Source organism: Hordeum vulgare, chromosome 5H, assembly GCF_904849725.1.
Source record: "Hordeum vulgare subsp. vulgare chromosome 5H, MorexV3_pseudomolecules_assembly, whole genome shotgun sequence".
NCBI classification, from domain to species: Eukaryota; Viridiplantae; Streptophyta; class Magnoliopsida; order Poales; family Poaceae; genus Hordeum; species Hordeum vulgare.
In genome coordinates, this window is record NC_058522.1 from 31,078,670 (window position 1) to 31,103,371 (window position 24,702).

At 44.2% G+C, this 24,702-nt stretch overlaps 1 long non-coding RNA gene and 2 pseudogenes across 1 annotated transcript; all 3 read right to left on the reverse strand.

The window, feature by feature from the left end:
- Nucleotides 1–11,185: 11,185 nt before the first annotated feature.
- Nucleotides 11,186–12,003, reverse strand: LOC123396253 (annotated as a pseudogene).
- Nucleotides 12,004–18,148: 6,145 nt separating this feature from the next.
- On the reverse strand, nucleotides 18,149–18,598 carry LOC123398876. Its single transcript, XR_006610274.1, has 2 exons — nucleotides 18,489–18,598; nucleotides 18,149–18,402 (listed from the first exon to the last, which is right to left on the reverse strand). It is a non-coding gene; the product is annotated as an uncharacterized LOC123398876 (long non-coding RNA).
- A 2,568-nt stretch (nucleotides 18,599–21,166) lies between these two features.
- On the reverse strand, nucleotides 21,167–21,984 carry LOC123396254 (annotated as a pseudogene).
- Nucleotides 21,985–24,702: the final 2,718 nt, after the last annotated feature.

Sequence of the window (24,702 nt, forward strand, 5' to 3'; positions counted from 1 at the left end):
AGCGGAGGCGCCCAATTTAATAGTTTTGAATGGTTTTGAGTTTGCCTTCATTACTAAGTACCACCTCAGGTTAACGAGAAAAACATCACGGAAGCATCCAAATTTCAATACAAATTTAGATCTGAAACAGAAACAAAAAAGGAAAAAAAAACTAGCCCTCGTCTTGTTACATCCTATCAGGATAACCAAGGCTGCTCAGATGTATAATTTTGAATAGTTAGATATTATCCTCATAGTTGGCCTCAGGTTAACGAGATGACCATCATTGCAGCTAGGCAACTAACCAGTGTAAGAAGCACGTAATTTGTTTGAGGAAAAATAAGCAAACAGGAAATTTGTACTGTGGAGGTTTCTCAATAAGAATGGCAGATGATACCAAAGTTGCTCAGTTCATAGTTCTGAATGGATATGTTATCCTCATAGTAGTCTCAGGTTAACGAGAAATCCATCATTCTAGCCATCAAGCCGGACAACAAACATTGCCTCAGGAAAATAAGCAAACAAACTACTCTCTCTAAACAAATATAAGACCTTTTAGGTCACTAAAGTAGTGACCTAAAAAGTCATATATTTGTTTACAGAGGCTGAAGCGTGGTAATTACTTTAAAATGATACAAAAGCTGTTGAGCTTACATCATTCTGACTGGACATATTATCCTCATAGTGCGTGTCAGGCTAACAGAAAAACATCATTAGAGCCAATGAAGATAATAAGCAAAGTACTACGTTTAGTGTGAACTTTTGTGCGCACAACAGAACAGTAGCAACAAGGTACATAGCAGACAAGACAACAAATATTCTTGGGAGCATAAGAGCCATTGGAAATGGAAGTGCTCAGAATCAGATGAACAATATGAAATCATCATCAATTTCATCATAAATAGCAATATAAGTATCATAAATAGCAATACAATTTCATCGCAAGAGGGGAAATGGTGCTCACCTGTATAGCAAGCAGAACACGTGTGAAGGACGCAGTGGAGGAAGCAGGCTTGGTCTTGGGCAGCGGCGTCTCGGCTCTGAAGGAGAAGAACAATATATATTCTTATTAGAGAAGAACTAGACTGCAATAGAACACTTACTCATGACCCGCAACCTAAACAGACCATAGATTCAGTCTATAGGATCCAGCCATTGGTTGAAACGACCAGGGAGTAGTTAGCCACTAAAAGAATGAATCATGCTATCAAGTACTCCCTCCATCCGGAATTACTTGTCGCACAAATAGATAAAAATGAATGTATCTAGAACTAAAATACATATAGATACATCCATTCCTATGACAAGTATTTCCGGACGGAGGGAGTACTTAGTAATTCCCTAGAACTACCGTAAGTACTGGAAACAGAGCATACCGTCCATGCTAGACAGAATACCAATCAATCAATTAGTAATCCCAATATCCAATTAAGCCTAGAGTTACATTTCTAAGCAAGCCTCAAGTAGATAGCACATGACAGTACCTACAACACTAACATAAAGAAGCCGAGAAACTAGGGATTTAAGAAACTATGTTCGCTAGAACAAACAATGTATCGCATTTGATGATGAGAATGGCGTTTTGGTGGCCGAGCTACCTAAAGGCCGGAATCCTGCGTCGTGCAACATAGCAACGAGATCTGTACTAGTCTCTTCACTTGCTTTTATACATTGTCTGATAAACTGAAATACATGCTGCCATGAGCAGGCGTGCCATCATTGTACATGGGCCTTGGGCTTAAGCACTTAATGTGCCTGGTGTGCTGTTTGAAAAAATCATATGCAGCTGGCCGGGTAGGTTGGACTGGTGCTGTATTAATTTCTGTTTGATGGGCACATCTATCGCTGCAGCCAGATAACTTCACAAAGCTTTGCTTCTTTTTCCCTGGTTAGGCCATTCACCCCCTTCCCGTGTGCAGGTTGCCGAAGCGTCCATTCGTTATGGATGATCTCGAGTTCTTCTTTGAACCGACTAGACATATATACCTTTTGAAGAAAACATATTTCACTAGTTGCAAAGATAAAAGTGTCAAGTATATGTAAAGTTTTTCTTCAAATTTTGAAATTGGTCACATATTACTAAAATATACGGTGATCACTTCTAAAATATATGCTAAAAAATTTCTTGATCCACGTTGTACATTATTCTCAATACATAGTTACCTATTTATTAAGAATGCGATGAACAGATTTGAAACTACACAATGAATTTTTTTAAATACACGCTGAACACTTTGTAAAAGTACGCGATGCATAACTTTAAAATATATGACCAACTTTTCTTTAACGTGTTGAACATTTTTTTCAATACACGATGAATCATTTTCAAAATACACGTTGAACAGTTTTTAAAAATGTGATGGACATTTTTTTACAACAAAAATGGACACTTTGCAAAACAACGTGACAAACTTTTTTAAAATGTGAGTCATACATTTTCTGCACCATGAACATTTTAACATATATTAAAAAAGAAATAACAGAAAACAAAATGGGAAATTTAACAAAGAAACGGACATTTGTTGTAATGCCTTGCAGTACAATACGGGGAAACTTTTTTGTGGTTGCAACACATGCCGAGCAACACCGCCGCAGTCAAAGAGCCCCCAGGCCCCCCAAACACTCGTGCGGGGAAAAGTCGACCCGCCGCCGGCAGCGGTACATAGGCAGGGCCCGGTGGACCACGTCGACGACGACAAAAAGGTAGGACGAAGGGGAGGGAAGCTGGAGGAGCGTGCGTGCGCGCGCGCGCGCGGGGGGGGGGGGGGGGGGGGGGTCGTCCGTTGCCCGAGTAGAGCGGAAGCCGGGGGGAGTGGGAGGGGGGAGTCATAGCTCAATACAACGAATATTAGATCTAATAAAAATTGCATCTAGATTCATAGACCACCTAGTAATTACTACAAGCACTAAAGCGAGTCAATGGCCCACTGTCATCACCACCACCCCCCTCTCGCCGGAGCTGGACGAAAATTATTGTAGTAGACAATTGAAAAGTCACCGTGCTAAGACCCCTAGAACAACAACCGTCACCGATGAAGAAACACGTAGATCGAAAGCACGAAATTGAAGACACCCGAACATCGACGAACGAAAAATGGATCCGAATAGATCCACCAAAGACAACCATTGATCGAATTCTGCGAGATCCGCCGGAGACACAAGCCCTCCGATGATGCTAGACAAACCACCGAAAAGGGGTCTAGCCCAGGAAAAGGCTTATACCATTTTCAGAAAGTCGTCGCCATTTCATCTTCATGAGCAGTACACAAATCCTAACAAAATTAAAAGAAAAATCTAAAAACAAAACCTCCCGTCGACAAGTGCTAGGATCCACCACGTCTCCATGACCCTAGGGTCACTAGAGAAAGACGAGGCAGACCGACAACAACGCCAACGACAACGCATGAACTTTTTTTTTTGGACAGTGAGAATATATTTTAGCAAGAGTTGAACTAATAGCATGACAGGTTTGAGAACAATAGGTTCATATGGAAAAACCACATGTTCCATTCAATTAATTCTAGGCATATATCCCTACGATTCGTCCAGCAGTAATGGATAACTTAATTGCTCGACTCAAGTAATTTTGAGCACAAATCCCAATGTTTAAAAAGTGGCTACCAAGTTTAAATGGCACATCACGAGATGGTGTGTTTTTTTATGTGTGTTTTTTTGTTGCTGATGTTTTAGCGCCTCACGTGTACTCCCGCCCATGTTCGTGAACAGCTTGGTAGGGCAGCATCATTAACATGGACAAACACTGTGCATAAATTAAGAATACTGTGGGTAGCAAAAAGGTGTCAGATTAAAATACCTAGAATAATACAGTATGTCAGCTGATCCCTACAAAGACTAACGCGTCAGATTACGGCCTGCATTGCTCGGCCTCCAAACGACATTTTTGATTTGATGATGGGGTAGATTATGATTTATAGTATTCCCTCTGTACCTAAATAATTGTGTTTGGGGAGTCCCCAACAACAATTATTTAGGTACGGAGGGACTAATATGTTGTACACATTGCATCACCCAGTGCATGCTAAACTTCTTCAACTATTATAATGACATCCATGGAAATAAATAACTCAACAATTAACATGACATGAATTTTAGAAAGGGATGGCCAAACCACCAAGTAAAGACACATCTTTATTCTTTCTGAGAAGAATATTGCAGTCTTTTCAGATTTTACTCGTAGATAAATGGCATTTTTATCTTTGTTTCTAAATAGCTAAGCTTAGAGGATGGTGAGGCAATGTGTGGCACAGTTCATCGCGACAAACATAAAAACATAAATAGGAATTAAATCATGATATCTAATAATATGTTTCTTGTCTGCATCGTATACACACTACAACACCCAATAAATACACAACTTTTTTGAACTACTATAACGCCATCAAAAGAAAGTAGCTCCCTCTGCAATTAACTTGACAGAAACTTTAGAAAGGAATGGCCAGACATCGATATAAGACCCTTATTTCTTTCTCGGAACAATATTCGAGTCTCCAGGGTTTTTACTCGTAGATACTCTCTACGTCCCACATTATAAGATGTTTTTGCAAGCTAAAAAAGGCTTGCAAAAACGTCTTATATTGTGGGATGGAGGGAGTAGTTGGCATTTTAACCTTCTTTTCTAAATAAAGTGAAAAGGGAGCATAGTTCATCACAGCAAAGACAAAAAAATAGGACATGCATTACAATTCCTTAGGCAGCCAAAACTGCGAGGATAGAACTACATAGAAGCATGTTGTTGCCCTTTATTTGTGTATATAATTTCTGAAATAAAGTGAAAAAGGACACTTGCTTTCCATATTATGGCCTAAAAGCTGAATCCTATGGAACATATCATCATCAAACGGAGAGGGTCACGTAAAGAAGGGAGGCAGCTAACTGCAAACCCAATAAAGCAAACTCAAACGAAAAGCATGACCCTAGGATGCACTCAAAACAAAGAAAAGAAACAAAGAGAGGAGTACAGCCTTCACATGTTCACACAAACACACACGCGCACCAAGTGAAACAAAATAAATGGGTCATCTCCCAGTACCAGTCACCTAGTAAGCAAGCTAATGTACTAAGCAAGAAAGGCCCTTTGATCTTCCCTAATCTGTTTATCATGAATAGATCATTTAAAAGCTAAAGCAATTATTTTCTCAATTTTCAGAGGCACCAACTAAGAGAAAACCACAATCGGTAATGGAGGAGGAACAACAACAATATAATACCGTTGGTTGGCATTGAGTGGCGCGCTGAGGAAGAAGGCGGCGGGGAGGAAGCACAAGTCGGAGTGGGCGGTGACATGCGAAATTGATGTCGAGCGTCGGCTCGGGCAGCTCAGGCGGCACCTCCTCAGCCGACAGCGACACCTCCCAGTTCCGATCAGGGTTGCTATAGAGGCACAAAGTCTCCTTATCTGTGCAAGGCATAAGAAATGCGATATCAATTTGTCACATTCGAAAAATAAAGTATGTCATAGCACCTGATTCCCTTGCATCACAGAAATGCAGAGATGGCCCAAGATTACAAACTTTCTAGCATAATGGCATAAATTCCACGCACACAAACTTCAAACAGGTACTCCCTTGGAAAGCAAGTGAAACCTACAAACTAAGTTGTGTAGATTTGTCGGTGTAGCTTGATGAAACGAGAAACAAGTCTCCCTTGGATATAAATCAACTTACAAACTAAGTTGTGCAGGTGTAGTTTGTGCACCAATGATAATTGAAACAGGAGAGAGGTATCAGGGATGGGAACCAAGTCTAGCAGCGTACTAATAAGTAAGGAGAAAGAATATCATTTTGAACAGCAATTGTTAGTGCACTTGTGTATATACGTACATGGCATCTAGTAAATTCATCTTCTACTCATGAAACCACAAACACTAGATGTGAGACGTAGTTCCATCACTAGTCAGGTGAAACTTGGTCTAACTAGTGATGGTCTCATGGAAGTGTAAACGCCCAACTCTGATTGATCTTTTTCACCTATTTAGTTCTTCAGTGAGACACTGAAACTTGATCTAGTTGTTCTCTACATCAAACTCTAAATGTTTGACTCAAGCATGTTGATCACCATAACTGACAGCAAGCTTCCAACAGTAAGTATGTGTCACCCTTGAGATTAAGAAGAGTGAACACGAACAAATCCTCGCTGATTAGGCAAGTTTTGCGTAGAATGGGGTTGAGCAGCAAGCAGGTTAATTAGCGCAGACAATGTGGCACCTTCTAGGGGGGTTATTATTGGCACAAGAAGTTAATTACCTGAGAATTTCGTCATGCTACATACACCAGTCAAGCAAGCAGTTAGTTTGGTTTCACAATAAAAAATATTGGAAACCAAATCCAGGAAGGACCTCAGCATGTTAGTTTGGTTTCACAACAAAAAATATTGGAAACTACTAGGTAGGCTAGAGATGAGCATCTACAACTTGGGTAAAACAAACACAAAACTTGTAGGGATATTGGCAATATTTGACAAACACCCGTGTGCACTGTTTTATTAGTAGTACATCCACACATAGCATTCAGGTTCAACTAGACTCATACAGGACCACCTCAGCAGGAAGGAACGAGCCAGCCATCGTACGAGAAGGAGAGAATTTCAGCATGCTCCTACCTACAAGAGAGATAGCCCGGGAGTCCAAAATCGAGCAGTTTGCTCCAGGTTCAGTCATAGCACCAAAACGGAACCAAAACATGATGCACACGCACAGAGTTTGCTCCCTGTTTCAGTCATGGGCTCATGGCATCCAAAAGGAAGGTAAAACTGAACCACCAAAACTTGCATACCAACTGCAAGTGAATATATTCAGATCTAGGGTAGATGGGGGAGAGGGGAAGCTCACTCACCACATTGGCTTTGCTACGATGTGGGATGTTGGCCTGCTCCTCCACCTCCTCTCGTTTGGCTGCTCTACCTGCACCTACAGAGACAAGGACACGGGGTCAGAGATTCAGTTGCATAAATGCAAATAAGACTTTCAACTAAATATAGGGAAGTTGTGCTTTCCTTTGTCTGTCTGGTATACAACTAGCATCATTGATCTGACAAAGATTCATTTGGTTTTAGAAAACGCAAAAATGTAATATATTATAACAGCCACTAAAAACCGTGACAAACTCTGCCCGATTGATTCGCAACCTGCCTTTCACGCTAGGGAGTGTTGTTGTTCCAGTTATTAAAAAAATGTGATGTGTACGTGCACTGTATACATATACTAGTTAAGTGTCCGTGCGTTGCCACGGGTTAATAATAAATGTTAACGATCAAAGAACTGTTTTGCTTCAAAAACATGTGTCAAACATGATAACTTCATTCTCTAGATGCCTCACACATATAAACCTGCTTCAGTATTAACATTTCGATATAGGTCGTCCAAGAAGGTTTTTTCTTTCCAAAACCTTTGGAATAGCTCTAGTAAGCTTGAACTGAATTTTCGCATATGTGATGAACAAACTCTGGAAGCAACAGTTACTTCACGATGAATCGAACATAAAAAATATGAAACCAAGTTGTTTTTTACACAAACCCGTAGAACCGTGGTTCTTGCAACTCTAACCTTTAATGTTGATATTTTTTACAATTCACTCAATGGTTTGTGGATAAGGATTTGACAGAACTTTGGACCGGTTCACCGACACCTATCACTGGCCAAATTTAGATGGTTTTCGAGAGCATGGTGCATTTTTTTGGGGCTCAATTTAACGCGCTTCAGAGCTCCCTCGATCAGCACATAATTCACATGGCCAATGTGATTAAATCACGATGCCAGTTCAAGATCAAAAGAAGTACTCCGTCCCATAATGTGAAAGTGAAGTACACTGCATTTTTTTTACATGAGTACACGCAGTGACGGAGCCAGCTCTGTCAGCTAGCCGGGGCAAAGAACACGACATTCCTGACTCTCAGTTTTTTGCCCCAATAAAATAATGGTTAGCTCCACCATTTCTGCTATTGTTCAAACAAGAATGGAAGGCTGAGCCCGGGCAGCTGCCCCGGGTAGCCGGGAGGTGGCTCCGCCGCTGAGTACACGGCATTTACTTGCCTAGGAGACAGAGACATCACTGGAAACATGAGAGATTCCACAACTCACCGCGCGTCAGTTAGCTACAGATTACAAACTATGCAAAGCCTAGCAGTCTCAATAACACACTATACAACAAGCTCAGAGCTTGAAAGCCAAAACTTACATCGCCAATACTGCGCTGTACTGAGCCAAGACGAAAAGAAACAGATCATCAAAAAATGCAATACACGCGCAAAACAGAGTGGTAACCAATCGTCTAAGGTTCTGCATTTACATGTGTTTGGCCATGGGACAGCGGAGGCAGCCGTGGTCATTGATGTGGCCGATGCGGACACCGCCATGGACTCAACATGGTGGATCTGTCGAGGAGCAGCAGGAGGATAAGGAACGTGGTTGACAAGCCGAACGTATACCTGTGGAGTGGTAGTCATGGTCGCAGTTTGCATCAGAGCGAAGAAAGATAATCTTAGGTTCAAAACGATTCATGGTACGGAACTACCTGGTAGTAGAGCTTCTTCTCCAAAAGATTAGTGAGAGCAACCACTACAGGAAAGATATCAAAAGTTGTTAGTTTTCCAAGGATGATAACAGTGGCAATGTTATGGAACACCGAACTTTTCAAGGGTGGACATGAAAAATTCTGATGGAATTAGCAAAGGCGGTTGAACAATAAACAAATACTCCGTATTATATAATGGTTTCCTTTTCCAAGTTACAGCTCCAAATAACGTAACCGAAAAACAGAACCGACATATCATGCAACATATGTTTTCAAGTGTCATTGTATTTCATTACTACCGGGCATGTATACACTATGTATGCGCACAATATATGGCGATAAAGTCCTAAAGTTTCTCAATTTCTGTAGATCCCAAAGCTGGACACCATCAACAGCGGCAGTTTAGGGAATGGTAAAAAATCATAATAACAAAGGCATCCAACATTGTACTGCACATTGTTTTATGGGACACGTATATAATGGCAGGAAATAATCATTTTTAGAGAAGGGTATAACAATGTTGGGTCCAGGATGCCCCTCAAACATTGAAACATCTGACTACGGACAAAAAAAGGTCATTAGTAAATATATATCAAGCACAGACATGTGTGATCATCTGAAACATATTCCGAACAATTGGAGTACGAACCTGAGTCTTCACATGCCAAATTTTGACATAGTTCAGTAGTTCATGTTCCAAGGATGATACCATCCAGGTGGAAAGACGCATATGTATATCCCTGGCAACCTGATAAAAAAAATTAGCATTACATACACATGTATGCAAGTACACACATGAGAAGTGTTGAATGTTGCCTATGCGAGTGATAGGTGAGAGGCAGGAACATGCGTTAAAATGTCATAGAAGCACCTGGTACCTGGCAGGGATCACAAAATACTCCTGAATTGCATGCACAGTAATATTTTACGAAAAACGAGCCCAAAATGACACTAACTCTAGAAACAAAATATTACTCAATGGTGCAAATAGAGGCATATGAGAGAAACACTATCCAAATGGAAGTATGGAAGTGTACACCACTCCCTGTAAAAGAAGTTGCAATGTTGTCCATACCATTCGTACTGAATAGAGTAAAAACATATTTATGGAGACATTAGCTTCTACTTTTTTATTCTGTGAGCAAACGAAAGTTTTGTTCTTAAAGCTTCACAAGCGTCCCAGATTCTAACCATCAACTCAGCTCATTGATCCACACACAGAAGCATACCATTCATAAATTACCTTTAGGGTATCTAACGAAGAAGAATATGAAGTGCTTGTAGAAACTATGGAAAACGCTGCTGCTCAAAGTGTTTGATATTTCACTCTATAATACTTCATATCTGACCATCATGGAATTGCATAGCTAGTAGCAGGAACTCAGTGATACCCATTAGTTGAAACAACCTGTAGTTTGAAGATGCCCAACAGAGCATATAAGATTTTATCTCAAGGACAAGATGAACAAAAGAATTGGCCGGCTCCTCTTTTAAATAAAAAATTGCGGCCTTAAATCTCATGGAAAGAGCAAAGATAGTCTATTTTCAAGCCACTTTGCATAATAAAAATACCAACCCATAAGTGAAAGAAGTGAGAATTAACTTCTCCTGAGCTAGATAAGGAGAACAAAATAAAGGCTCTTTTACATCTATATATCCTCCCCATCTGCAAACAATTATCATTGATACATCTCTGACTACGATTGACAACACCACTCACGCGCAGATCTAGCAAGGACGAAACTACCGCTTTGTCGCCATGGACAACTCAATAAAAGGCAAGTGATATGCTTGTGCTCTGCATCTCTCGCCACAAGCGTCCACGTCCACAACCAAGGACGCTGACATGGTTGTTGGTGTTTGAATCCACAGCTAGCACTGCATTTTCATGGGCAAATTGCTTTACACATGATCTTGTTTTAAAAATTAAACTACATCATTTAATAAAAAAATGCACAGTCCCTGATAGAATGGATCTGCAAAATAGCACAAATATTTCTGCAGAATCTACAATAGCACATTCTGTACAAATTACTCTACGCAATAGCAAATAAAATATGCACAACGGCACACTGAAAGATAATGAACACAAATGAGTTGTGAGGGAGATAGATGTGATACTCACACTTGATACCTTTTAGCTACCAATGCATGGAACGACATGTTGCAGAGGAGATCAGGATGGAAAGTAGTTCAGACCAAACCTTCGCTACAGAGCCAGGTAAGTCATTCATAATGTGTGGCAGTGTAGGATCCAGTGAACAAGCAGTTGACTGGTTTGATTCAAATACTAACCTGATCAAAAACAGAAAATAGGTGAGCACTAATGAAAATCAGACATCACCGCATGTGGGACAACCATGGCATGCCAACCACGCAGGCATCCTGAACAACCATCACTGTCGCTTCCTTCAATCCATGACGACTGAGAGGCAACATCTCGTGCATGACAAAGCAGAGGTGGACATGTGCTCGATCTGGTCGCCCTCTATGCCGGGTTGTACATGATGTCCCCACTCCATCCCTACAAGCCGCCGTCTTGGAGGAGAGGGTGATGCAGACGGATCTCCTGGGTTGGCCAGCTCGTTCACCATGGATGGTGGTGGTGGGGAGGCCGGCAGGTAGGGATTTGGTGGTGGTGAGGATCCTGCCACCAATGTCGCCGCCACGAGGAGTAGTCAATCCCTCTTTCCCTCCCTCCCACTTCCCTTCCTCTGTTTGTGGTCATGAATGGGGCTCGACGAAAGGCGGCCTTGGATGCGCACGCGACAGAGCATCCCCTGGATTCTCCTCAGCTCGGCCAGCACCTCCCGGGCGTCGGGCCGGTCGTCCTTGTCCAGCGCCACGTACCGGAACGCCGGCTCCGCCACTGCCTCCACGCTGGGCATCACGTCGGGGAGCTCGTCGAGCACGGGCTGGTCGACCACCTCCCTCAGCTCGCCGGTCTGGATCTTGGACACCACCCAGTCCACGAGCGTCATGTCCCGCCGCTCCCTGCCCACGTCCATGGGCCGCAGCCCCGTCACCAGCTCCAGCACCACCGCGCCACCTCTCTCCCGGTCGCCTTCGAGCAGGCGTCGAGCTTCGCCAGGAGCCGTGACAGGCCGAAGTCGCCGAGACGGGCTTGCATGTCGGCCTCTACGACGTGCGGCTTCAAGACAAAGTGGAGGTAGTCGAGCGCCGACGCGATCTGGGCCGCCATGGCGAGTCGGGTCCGCCAGGGCAGAGGCAGTGGCGCCGCCGTGCCCCGGCGGTGGAGGTGGTGCGAGAGGGTGCCGTTGGGGACGAAGTCGTAGATGAGGAGCAGCGCGCGCGGGTCGGCGCGGAAGCCGTGGAGGCGGACGAGGTGCGGGTGGCGGAGCGCGGAGAGGATGAGCACCTCGTTGCAGAAGGACTTGGTGATGGTGGCGGAGGACGTGGACGGTGATGGCGGCACGTGCAGCCGCTTCACGACGACGGAGCGGCCCGCGGGCGGGAGGCACACGAGGTACATCATCGCGCCACCGCCGCCGCCGGAGAAATCCATGGCGCGAGGCGGAGCCACAACGAAGATGCCGGCGGGCGCGGCCCATCGTGCACATAGCGGGTGCGGCGGATTCAGCCAGATCTGGAGGAGAGAGAGAGAGAGAGAGAGAGAGGAGTGCAGCATGGAGGCGAGGGGATTGGGGGCAGCGCCGATGCGAGGGGGTCGGGCAGATGCGGGTGGGAGTTGTGCGGCGGGATGTGGGTGGGAGTCGTGGTGGTGGGGGAGGGGCGGGTTGATCGTGCTGATTTTTTTCTAAGGTTTTTTTACTGGTTTATCGTCTGGTTTATGGAGGGATTGAAAAAAATCAGTGGAACGGTGGAAAGGCTAGCGATAGGAGGGGGGATCGTTGGAGGTCGAACCATCACGACGACGGCAGATCCCCTTTAATAGTAGAGATAAGCAGGCAGTTTGGTTCAGTTTCAGTCATCCAAAACTGAACCAAAACACACATTTTGCTCCAGTTTTTTTTTTTCAGACTTGATGATGAACCAAAACGTCAGGCCATCCAAAGGAAGCATCAACACGTACACATTGCAGGTGGTATTCAAATGTATGGGGGAGAGGGGAAGCTCACCACATTGGTGCTGTGTGGGATGTTTGCCTGCTCCTACACCTGACCTACGCATACGCATGGAGGGGAGGTACCAGCAGCTTGTCCATGGCGCGGCCCCCCTTCAGTCACACAAGCAGAGCAGATGCGAACTTGATGAAGAAATGGAAAACCAGAGGAGATAAGAAGAAGGGAAAGAAAGAGAGGAGAGGAGGGGGATGCACTCACGCATCAGATGCTCCTCTTGGAGGGGAGGGGAGGGGAGGGGAGGGGAGGGGATCCTGTGGTGACGTGCGGCGCCATGGATGGAAGAAGAGAGGGGCTAGGGTTTCGGGCAACGGTTTGAGGTTGGACGCGACGGCTAGGGCGTGGAAGGAGGAGGACTCCTCTTCTGCCGGTGATTCGTGGCCGAGAGGGAAGGTGCTCCGGCTGTACCAGCGGCGGTCCTCTGCTGCAAGCGGCAGCCCGAGCCCGAGAACGCGATGCGAGGGGAGACGAGCCGCGACACGTTGGGGAGGAAGAACGCGGGCGCGGGATTCGCCGTCGCCGTCGCCGGATTGGGGACCGGCATGGTTTGGAGGTGGCGCCGTGGTGGTGGCATCGCCGGCGGTGAGTGGGAAGGAAGGAAAGGAGGGAGGGAGGAGCCGCGCGATTGATTGGGGATTCTGCTTCGTTGCTTGCCTTTTTTTGCTCGATCGATACGAGGAGGAAGAGCCACGGATTGCTTGCCTCTGATTGGCCCATTGGGTCGTCCCACGGATCCACCCTCTTCTTCACTCAATCAAAGCCGTCGAATGCTATGGTGCGGGGATCGTGTCATCTCAGCTTTTCTTTTCTTTTTCTTGCTTGTTTATACTCCCTCCGTTTCAAAATACAAGACCTTTTAGGTATTTCACTAGGAGACTACATACGGAACAAAATGAGTGAATCTATACTCTAAAATATGTCTATGTACATCCGTATGTAATTTATAGTACAATCTTTAAAATGTCTTATATTTAGGAACGGAGGAAGTATTAATTAATTGATTCAGTGAATATGGCTTGAGAATCGTTGATCACCGATTGGCTGCTTGATTGACGCATCGAAGACGGTGCGAGGATCCATGATTCTTGGTTCGATCGATTGTGTCGTCCCTTTGATCTTTGATGATTGGTGCCCTTCTCCATTCGATGTTAGTCGTCCGTCTACATTCATATCAAACCAAAGAGCATGCTGGTGTTCTTGACTCCCATCTAAACTCATCGGCTGTTTTATGAAATGTTTCGAGAGTCTGGGTCTGAGCACGGGAGTCGAACCAATAATATTTTCGCAAGAAATTTCAACAGGGACGAAAATATTTCAACGTACGTAAAAAATCTGTCCATGCACACAAGAGGTATAATAGTTGTTGCCCCGTTTGGTTAGATTGGAGTTTCATTTCTAATTAAACCTGACAGCTGATATACAGTTTCATTTATAATATTACTTTCGGAGAACTCCAACCGAGCTGCACATACAGGGGTAGTTGCATGGAACGTACCATGGCTAGGGTGCAACGAATAATATGTATGTCCCCTATCGTCGCTAGGGTACTAAAGGAGAAGGAGCAATTTACAATTATGAATCATGAACGTTCAAAAGATATAGTCCTTTGGGGTAGTTGAACTAATATATTTAGTATGTCAGGCAAACTCAATCAAATCCATGATTTGTCTCAACTGGCTGTTTTCTTTCTCTTACATTTCTTTTTTCAAATATCTAGTTAAGGCCGCCGTCGAGGGACATGCACCTCTCCTCTACACCTCGTAGTGCATGCATTGTACAATCATCTAATTAAATCAGAGGTTTGTACTTTTGGTGGCGTCGTGTTCTGTTTGTACTTGTGTTGTGTCCGATATGGATGTGAATCCATGCATGCAAAGCAATGAAAAACCAAAAATGCTACAAGCGGATCAAAATCAATTTTCTCTTCGGAGCTACAGGGGCTCGCTAGTTACAGTATTTCGTACGGTGACCCGATCACATATGACTCCCAACAAGAAATCATTTTTGTCGTGCAGAAATCTTGTTCATCACAACAGAAACAGACTTATTTAAACCATGTATAAACCATGCCCATGATTTATTGAAAGAAGGAAAAAAATGAAGGTTAACCACGCGTGCACAGATGATCAACTTTTCATATTGTCACCAAATCTCTAGGACGCTTGAAGTTTTGGGACATTCGATTTGGGTTTGGAGTCCAGGCGGTCAAGTAAAGAATACTATGCTTAGTGTGTGCGTGTGTGCATATGTTGGTTCAAGTATAATGTGTGAGTTTAGGTTTGATGTTTTAGTTTGCAAGTGGATGATATGCTTCCCTAGTTAATTATTCGAGACCTTTTGAGATGGAGGTTGTTTTTAAAGTTATAGTGTCGGTGGCATCGTGTTGGATCCAACCTTGGGTATTGTTGGACTCCCGTGTCAATCTATAAGACGTAAAAAAATTGAATTAGTTGCATTATTGAAGTGCTAAAATCTCTTATTTCTTCGAGCTATATGATTTAGCATGTTATTGTATGTGTTATTATCACATGTATACTTGAACGCATGCATATTATCACATGTGCCATTTATCTTGGCCCTTCTTCAAAATCAGTAGAAAAAGAAAAGATTATTATCACATGTATATTTTTGACTCTTAAAATTCACATAATTCTACCAAAACTATATTATACTATCAAGAAAGATCAATACTGCCATGTTAAGTTCAAGTTCCAGAACATTTTTTTTTATTTCTAGCCAAACTAGTATAATAAAACCCAAGCGGAATTTATGGAGTTTCCATAAAAAATAATCTCTCGCCTACGATTCTTATTATTTCCTATTAGGGTTTAGAGGTTGTTCTTAAAATGATTTTATCACACCCATGTGCTTTTTTTCTTCTATGGCGGTTGTTTCGACTTAGAGCAAACCTAAAACTTGCGAATAGTAGAGCGGACAGAGCAATACTAGCCAAGTGCGAAGCCACGGTAGTTCACGATGCCCGACTGTGGCACGATGGCTTGGTCGTGGCAGCGCGTCCCACAACAACGACGGGCGGGTCCTCCTTCATCGTGGTTCGACGTAGGAAGGATTCACGTCACGATCGAAGACGACTCAAAGTAGTTGGCCCGCCTATCGTCCCTGGTCGTTGCCGATAGAATGGAGTGCATCAACTTGGACGCGGGGGGTAGGTGACCCGTAAAGATGGTTGGTGTTGTGATTAGCGTCACGCGTACGTCCATGCAGGGGTTGGCATGGTCCATGAAATGCAAGGCGGAGCTCGATCGGTGGTGTCGTCGATTCATGAGCAAAAACAAGTAGCGATTGGTGCGCATGAGTGCATGAGTGAGTGACACCGGAGGCCTGGACGACCCGACGTACTGATGGATTGATGGAGACGATGGAGGGCCGGAGCTCATATATAGTTGCGTCACGGCTTGATCCTTGAGTTGAAGTCATGGCGACGAGGATGAGTTTGAAGGGTGGGCGAGATCCCGGTGACGTGCGTGCATGCATGCATGAAAAATGATGGGTGCTAATTAATTGTAGTATTATGTGTGGTAGCTAGACAGTACTATTTCCCTATCAATAATATATGACGTTTTAACAGCTCAAATGAACTGCTAAAACGTCGTATATATATTATGGTACGGAGGAGTACATGTGTGCATGCATGTGTGGGCCGGCTGTTGATGCATGTGCATTTTCACGTCAAAGGATCGATCCAAATTACTCCATCGCTCCCCTTTTAGTTTTTACGTACAGGAGCTGCATGCAGTTAAGTACAGGAGCCCATGAGCTTCGAATCGGTGATGTAAGACAAACTCAATCAAATTCTTGATTGTCCCAACTGGCTATTTTCTTTCTCTTACACTTCTTTTTTCAGATATATCTAGTTAATACGGTTGTGTTTCTTGGTCAGGCGCCGGACATGCACCTCTACTCCATACCTCGTATTGCATACATTGTGCGATCATCTAAGTAAATTAGAGATTTGTATTTTTGATGGCGTCGTGTTTTGTCTGTACTTGTGTTGTGCTCGACATGGATGCCAATCCATGCATGCAAAGCAATGAAAAATAATAATTATCATACATTTTTTATCGTACATCTTATGTTACCTACATACATTAAAGTAAGGGCTACTTAATTCTAGCGAGAGAAATACTACCAGTTACCAAAATATATTTTCTCTTCGCTAACAGAAAGATTAAAAAACGCTCACTAACTAATGGCTGCCATGTCGAATAAATAGCGTTGTCGTGGCAGCCAAAAATCATTGTCATGGCAGCGCAAGTAGACCGTCGTTGTTACACTAGTTTATTTGTGTCACACATCAAATTTCGGTGACAAATGAGTAGTTTCTGTCAAAAATAAACCGAAGCACAAAAGTTGTCATACTTGGCAACTAAAGTTGTCAACTTGTCATCCTCGCATCATGAAACTTGCGATAAAAAGGTTTAGAGTTGTCATGTGCTCATATCTGATGTGTGGCATTATCATTGTCCTTGTAGAGAAGTTCTATTTTGGTATCAAATTTTTTTGATGAAATTTTCATATCAATTTACATTATACGGCTACTAAAATCTACTAGTTAAGTGCCCGTGCGTTGCCACGGGTTAATAATAAATGTTAACGATCAAAGAACTGTTTTGTTTCAAAAACATGTGTCAAACATGATAACTTCATTCTCTAGATGCCTCACACATATAAACCTGCTTCAGTATTAACATTTCGATATAGGTCGTCCAAGAAGGTTTTTTCTTTCCAAAACCTTTGGAATAGCTCTAGTAAGCTTGAACTGAATTTTCGCATATGTGATGAACAAAATCTGGAAGCAACAGTTACTTCACGATGAATCGAACATAAAAAATATGAAACAAAGTTGTTTTTTACACAAACCCGTAGAACCGTGGTTCTTGCAACTCTAACCTTTAATGTTGATATTTTTTACAATTCACTCAATGGTTTGTGGATAAGGATTTGACAGAACTTTGGACCGGTTCACCGGCACCTATCACTGGCCAAATTTAGATGGTATTCGAGAGCATGGTGCATTTTTTTGGGGCTCAATTTAACGCGCTTCAGAGCTCCCTCGATCAGCACATAATTCACATGACCAATGTGATTAAATCACGATGCCAGTTCAAGATCAAAAGAAGTACTCCGTCCCATAATGTGAAAGTGAAGTACACTGCATTTTTTTTACATGAGTACACGCAGTGGAGGGGCCAACTCTGTCAGCTAGCCGGGGCAAAGAACACGACATTCCTGACTCTCAGTTTTTTGCCCCAATAAAATAATGGTTAGCTCCACCATTTCTGCTATTGTTCAAACAAGAATGGAAGGCTGAGCCCGGGCAGCTGCCCCGGGTAGCCGGGAGGTGGCTCCGCCACTGAGTACACGGCATTTACTTGCCTAGGAGACAGAGACATCACTGGAAACATGAGAGATTCCACAACTCACCGCGCGTCAGTTAGCTACAGATTACAAACTATGCAAAGCCTAGCAATCTCAATAACACACTATACAACAAGCTCAGAGCTTGAAAGCCAAAACTTACATCGCCAATACTGTGCTGTACTGAGCCAAGACGAAAAGAAACAGATCATCAAAAAATGCAATACACGCGCAAAACAGAGTGGTAACCAATCGTCTGAGGTTCTGCATTTACATGTGTTTGGCCATGGGACAGCGGAGGCAGCCGTGGTCATTGCTGTGGCCGATGCGGACGCCGCCATGGACTCAACATGGTGGATCTGTCGAGGAGCAGCAGGAGGATAAGGAACGTGGTTGACAAGCCGAACGTATACCTGTGGAGTGGTAGTCATGGTCGCAGTTTGCATCAGAGCGAAGAAAGATAATCTTAGGTTCAAAACGATTCATGGTACCGAACTACCTGGTAGTAGAGCTTCTTCTCCAAAAGATTAGTGAGAGCAACCACTGCAGGAAAGATATCAAAAGTTGTTAGTTTTCCAAGGATGATAACAGTGGCAATGTTATGGAACACCGAACTTGTCAAGAGTGGACATGAAAAATTCTGATGGAATTAGCAAAGGCGGTTGAACAATAAACAAATAGTCCGTATTATATAATGGTTTCCTTTTCCAAGTTACAGCTCCAAATAACGTAACCGAAAAACAGAACCGACATATCATGCAACATATGTTTTCAAGTGTCATTGTATTTCATTACTACCGGGCATGTATACACTATGTATGCGCACAATATATGGCGATAAAGTCCTAAAGTTTCTCAATTTCTGTAGGTCCCAAAGCTGGACACCATCAACAGCGGCAGTTTAGGGAATGGTAAAAAATCATAATAACAAAGGCATCCAACATTGTACTGCACATTGTTTTATGGGACACGTATATAATGGCAGGAAATAATCATTTTTAGAGAAGGGTATAACAATGTTGGGTCCAGGATGCCCCTCAAACATTGAAACATCTGACTACGGACAAAAAAAGGTCATTAGTAAATATATATCAAGCACAGACATGTGTGATCATCTGAAACATATTCCGAACAATTGGAGTACGAACCTGAGTCTTCACATGCCAAATTTTGACATAGTTCAGTAGTTCATGTTCCAAGGATGATACCATCCAGGTGGAAAGACGCATATGTATATCCCTGGCAACCTGATAAAAAAATTAGCATTACATACACATGTATGCAAGTACACACATGAGAAGTGTTGAATGTTGCCTATGCGAGTGATAGGTGAGAGGCAAGAACATGCGTTAAAATGTCATAGAAGCACCTGGTACCTGGCAGGGATCACAAAATACTCCTGAATTGCATGCACAGTAATATTTTACGAAAAACGAGCCCAAAATGACACTAACTCTAGAAACAAAATATTACTCAATGGTGCAAATAGAGGCATATGAGAGAAACACTATCCAAATGGAAGTATGGAAGTGTACACCACTCCCTGTAAAAGAAGTTGCAATGTTGTCCATACCATTCGTACTGAATAGAGTAAAAACATATTTATGGAGACATTAGCTTCTACTTTTTTATTCTGTGAGCAAACGAAAGTTTTGTTCTTAAAGCTTCACAAGCGTCCCAGATTCTAACCATCAACTCAGCTCATTGATCCACACACAGAAGCATACCATTCATAAATTACCTTTAGGGTATCTAACGAAGAAGAATATGAAGTGCTTGTAGAAACTATGGAAAACGCTGCTGTTCAAAGTGTTTGATATTTCACTCTATAATACTTCATATCTGACCATCATGGAATTGCATAGCTAGTAGCAGGAACTCAGTGATACCCATTAGTTGAAACAACCTGTAGTTTGAAGATGCCCAACAGAGCATATAAGATTTTATCTCAAGGACAAGATGAACAAAAGAATTGGCCGGCTCCTCTTTTAAATAAAAAATTGCGGCCTTAAATCTCATGGAAAGAGCAAAGATAGTCTATTTTCAAGCCACTTTGCATAATGAAAATACCAACCCATAAGTGAAAGAAATGAGAATTAACTTCTCCTGAGCTAGATAAGGAGAACAAAATAAAGGCTCTTTTACATCTATATATCCTCCCCATCTGCAAACAATTATCATTGATACATCTCTCATTACGATTGACAACACCACTCACGCGCAGATCTAGCAAGGACGACACTACCGGAGTTGTCGCCATGGACAACTCAATAAAAGGCAAGTGATATGCTTGTGCTCTGCATCTCTCGCCACAAGCGTCCACGTCCACAACCAAGGACGCTGACATGGTTGTTGGTGTTTGAATCCACAGCTAGCACTGCATTTTCATGGGCAAATTGCTTTACACATGATCTTGTTTTAAAAATTAAACTACATCATTTAATAAAAAGATGCACAGTCCCTGATAGCATGGATCTGCAAAATAGCACAAATATTTCTGCAGAATCCATAATAGCACATTATGTACAAATTACTCTACGCAATAGCAAATAAAATATGCACAACGGCACACTGAAAGATAATGAACACAAATGAGTTGGGAGGGAGATAGATGTGATACTCACACTTGATACATTTTAGCTACCAATGCATGGAACGACATGTTGCGGAGGAGATCAGGATGGAAAGTAGTTCAGACCAAACCTTCGCTACAGAGCCAGGTAAGTCATTCATAATGTGTGGCAGTGTAGGATCCAGTGAACAAGCAGTTGACTGGTTTGATTCAAATACTAACCTGATCAAAAACAGAAAATAGGTGAGCACTAATGAAAATCATACATCACCGCATGTGGGACAACCATGGCATGCCAACCACGCAGGCATCCTGAACAACCATCACTGTCGCTTCCTTCAATCCATGACGACTGAGAGGCAACATCTCGTGCATGACAAAGCATAGGTGGACATGTGCTTGATCTGGTCGCCCTCTATGCCGGTTTGTACATGATGTCCCCACTCCATCCCTACAAGCCGCCGTCTTGGAGGAGAGGGTGATGCAGACGGATCTCCTGGGTTGGCCAGCTCGTTCACCATGGATGGTGGTGGTGGGGAGGCCGGCAGGTAGGGTTTTGGTGGTGGTGAGGATCCTGCCACCAATGTCGCCGCCATGAGGAGTAGTCAATCCCTCTTTCCCTCCCTCCCACTTCCCTTCCTCTGTTTGTGGTCATGAATGGGGCTCGACAAAAGGCGGCCTTGGATGCGCACGCGACAGAGCATCCCCTGGATTCTCCTCAGCTCGGCCAGCGCCTCCCGGGCGTCGGGCCGGTCGTCCTTGTCCGGCGCCACGTACCGGAACGCCAGCTCCGCCACCGCCTCCACGCTGGGCATCACGCCGGGGAGCTCGTCGAGCACGGGCGGGTCGACCACCTCCCTCAGCTCGCCGGTCTGGATCTTGGACACCACCCAGTCCACGAGCGTCATGTCCCGCCGCTCCCTGCCCACGTCCATGGGCCGCAGCCCCGTCACCAGCTCCAGCACCACCGCGCCACCTCTCTCCCGGTCGCCTTCAAGCAGGCGTCGAGCGTCGCCAGGAGCCGTGACAGGCCGAAGTCGCCGAGACGGGCTTGCATGTCGGCCTCCACGACGTGCGGCTTCACGACGAAGTGGAGGTAGTCGAGCGCCGACGCGATCTGGGCCGCCATGGCGAGTCGGGTCCGCCAGGGCAGAGGCAGTGGCGCCGCCGTGCCCCGGCGGTGGAGGTGGTGCGAGAGGGTGCCGTTGGGGACGAAGTCGTAGATGAGGAGCAGCGCGCGCGGGTCGGCGCAGAAGCCGTGGAGGCGGACGAGGTGCGGGTGGCGGAGCGCGGAGAGGATGAGCACCTCGTTGCAAAAGGACTTGGTGATGGTGGTGGAGGACGTGGACGGTGACGGCGGCACGTGCACCTGCTTCACGACGGCGGAGCGGCCCGCGGGCGGGAGGCACACGAGGTACAACATCGCGCCACCGCCGCCGCCGGAGAAATCCATGGCGCGAGGCGGAGCCACAACGAAGATGGCGGCGGGCGCGGCCCATCGTGCACATAGCGGGTGCGGCGGATTCAGCCAGATCTGGAGGAGAGAGAGAGAGAGAGAGAGAGGAGTGCAGCATGGAGGCGAGGGGATTGGGGGCAGCGCCGATGCGAGGGGGTCGGGCAGATGCGGGTGGGAGTTGTGCGGCGGGATGTGGGTGGGAGTCGTGGTGGTGAGGGAGGGGCGGGTTGATCGTGCTGATTACTTTTTTTTTCTAAGGTTTTTTTACTGGTTTATCGTCTGGTTTATGGAGGGATTGAAAAAAAAATCAGTGGAATGGTGGAAAGGCTAGCGGTAGGAGGGGGGTCGTTGGAGGTCGAACCATCACGACGACGGCAGATCCCCTTTAATAGTAGAGATATCGATTTTCTTTTGTGACAAACACTAGCTGTGATTAATGACGTACTTATGGAAACAACTTACTTAAGGTCACGCACGCAGCCAACATGATCGTTTGTTTATTTGAGGTCACGCAAGTTAATTAGTTGGGCCGGTTGAGGAATAGATATGTGCTTGTCATGTGCATGTACTTTTGTGAAGCCGGGCGGAAAATCCGTATGTCGCCGAATACAGATGAGGATGCACGATGTGGGGGGAGAGGACTAACTCTATACTGTCCACCACAAGAGTTGAGGCAAGTCATTAACATAAAATAATAGACCAGGGATAAAGGTTGGCTAATTTACTCCAAATGATTTTAATTATCACATCCATGCATCCCTATTTTTATTTTCCTCGAAGTCATTAACATAAACTACTCCAGTTGTCCCGTATTAATGGTCGTTGAGACCGAAGTATCTAGACGTATTTTAGAGCGACAATTAATATGAAACAGAAGAGGTTGCTCCATCGAATAGAATTCACGACGTATTTTAGGGCCTGATAGGTTTAGATTGGAAATCTATGTTCTGTCTTTGTAGAGGTGTAGGATTATCCTTTTCTAAAGTGGAGCTGCATTTGAATTAGTAGCACGATCACAGGGCCACATGCCAGATTAGCGGCCCATGAGTTTTCGAATCGGAAAAGGGCGAGACAAGGGAGCGGTTTTGGCCAGGTTAATGCGAGTGGAACATGTTTCGATCGACTTAAAGCAAACCTAAAACTTGCGAATAGTAGAGCGGACAGAGCAATACCAGCAAATGTGAAACCACGGTAGTTCATGATGCCCGACCATGGCACGATGGCTCGGTCGTGACAGCGCATCCCACAACGATGACGGACGGGTCCTCCTCCATTGTGGTTCGGTGTAGAAAGGATTCATGCTACGAAGGCGACTCGAAGTAGCTGGCCCCGCCTGCTATCGTCCGTGGCCGTTGCCGACAGAACGGAGTGCATCAACTTGGACGCGTGCGGCAGGTGAACCGCAAAGATGGTTGGTGTTGTGGTTAGCGTCCATGGAGGGGCTGACATGCATGGTCCATGAAATGCAAGGCCGAGCTCGATCGGTGGTGCCGTCGATTCATGAGCAAAAACAAGTACCCCTCTATAAAAGGTTTCGATCACTATTTTAGTGATGAAAATACTTTTATACTCCCTTCGTTCTAAAATATAAGATTTTTTAAAGATTGCACTATGAAACTACATACTGATGTATATAGACATATTTTAGAGTGTGGATTCAATTCGTATGTAGTCTTGTAATGAAATTTCTAAAATGTTTTATATTTAGAAAAGGAGGGAGGAAGTAGTTGTTAGAAATAAATTAATTAGATTAATTAAAGGGTTAATCCCGCTATGTCGGTTGCTACTAGTAGCAACTGTCTTTTTGTAAATGCCTTGTACGAGGGGTATATATACTCTCAATCCATCAATGAAAGCATTTGTTGTTACTTATATTTTACCCTCATAGTAAAACTAAATTATGCATGAAAATACCATGCAGGAAATGGCTGGTGTCATGCATCGTGAATTTCATGAACTTGAACTAGATGGTAGTAACTATTTACCATGGGCTATGGATGTAAAGATAGCTCTCGAAAGCCGTAAACTCGGTTTCACTATCACCACACCCGTTGAAGGCGCCGGAGAAATCCCCACGGCAACCAAATATACAACTTTAAGTTTCTTAAGGCACCATCTCCATTCAGACTTAAAGTCGGAATATTTGATGGAAGAAGATCCACTAGTTTTGTGGAACTCTCTCAAGGAGAGATATGACCAGCAAAGAGCAGTCATGCTGCCGGGAGCACAGAGAGAATGGTCCCTCATAAGGTTCCAAGATTTTAAATCTGTGGCAGCATACAACTCTGCAGTTCACAAGGTTAACTCAAAACTAAGGTTTTGCAATCAAGCAATTTCCGAAGAAGACCTTATTGAGAAGACCTTGTGCACTTTCCACCCCTCGATGAGGGTACTACAACAGCAGTACCGTCAACAAAAATACAAAAAGTATTCTGAGCTCATATACACTTTACTTCAGGCTGAGAAACATGATGAACTTCTCATGAAGAATCATCAGACACGCCCAACGGGCTCAATGCCACTCCCTGAAGCACATGCTAACACTCAGTTTACTAAAAAGTATGGGGACAACAAAAAGAATTTCAAAAAATTCAATGGAAAGTGGAAAAGGAACAACAAGCAGAAAAGCTTTGGTCAATCTAAAGGTAAAGGTCACTTCAAGAAAAATGACCGAAACACCAACTC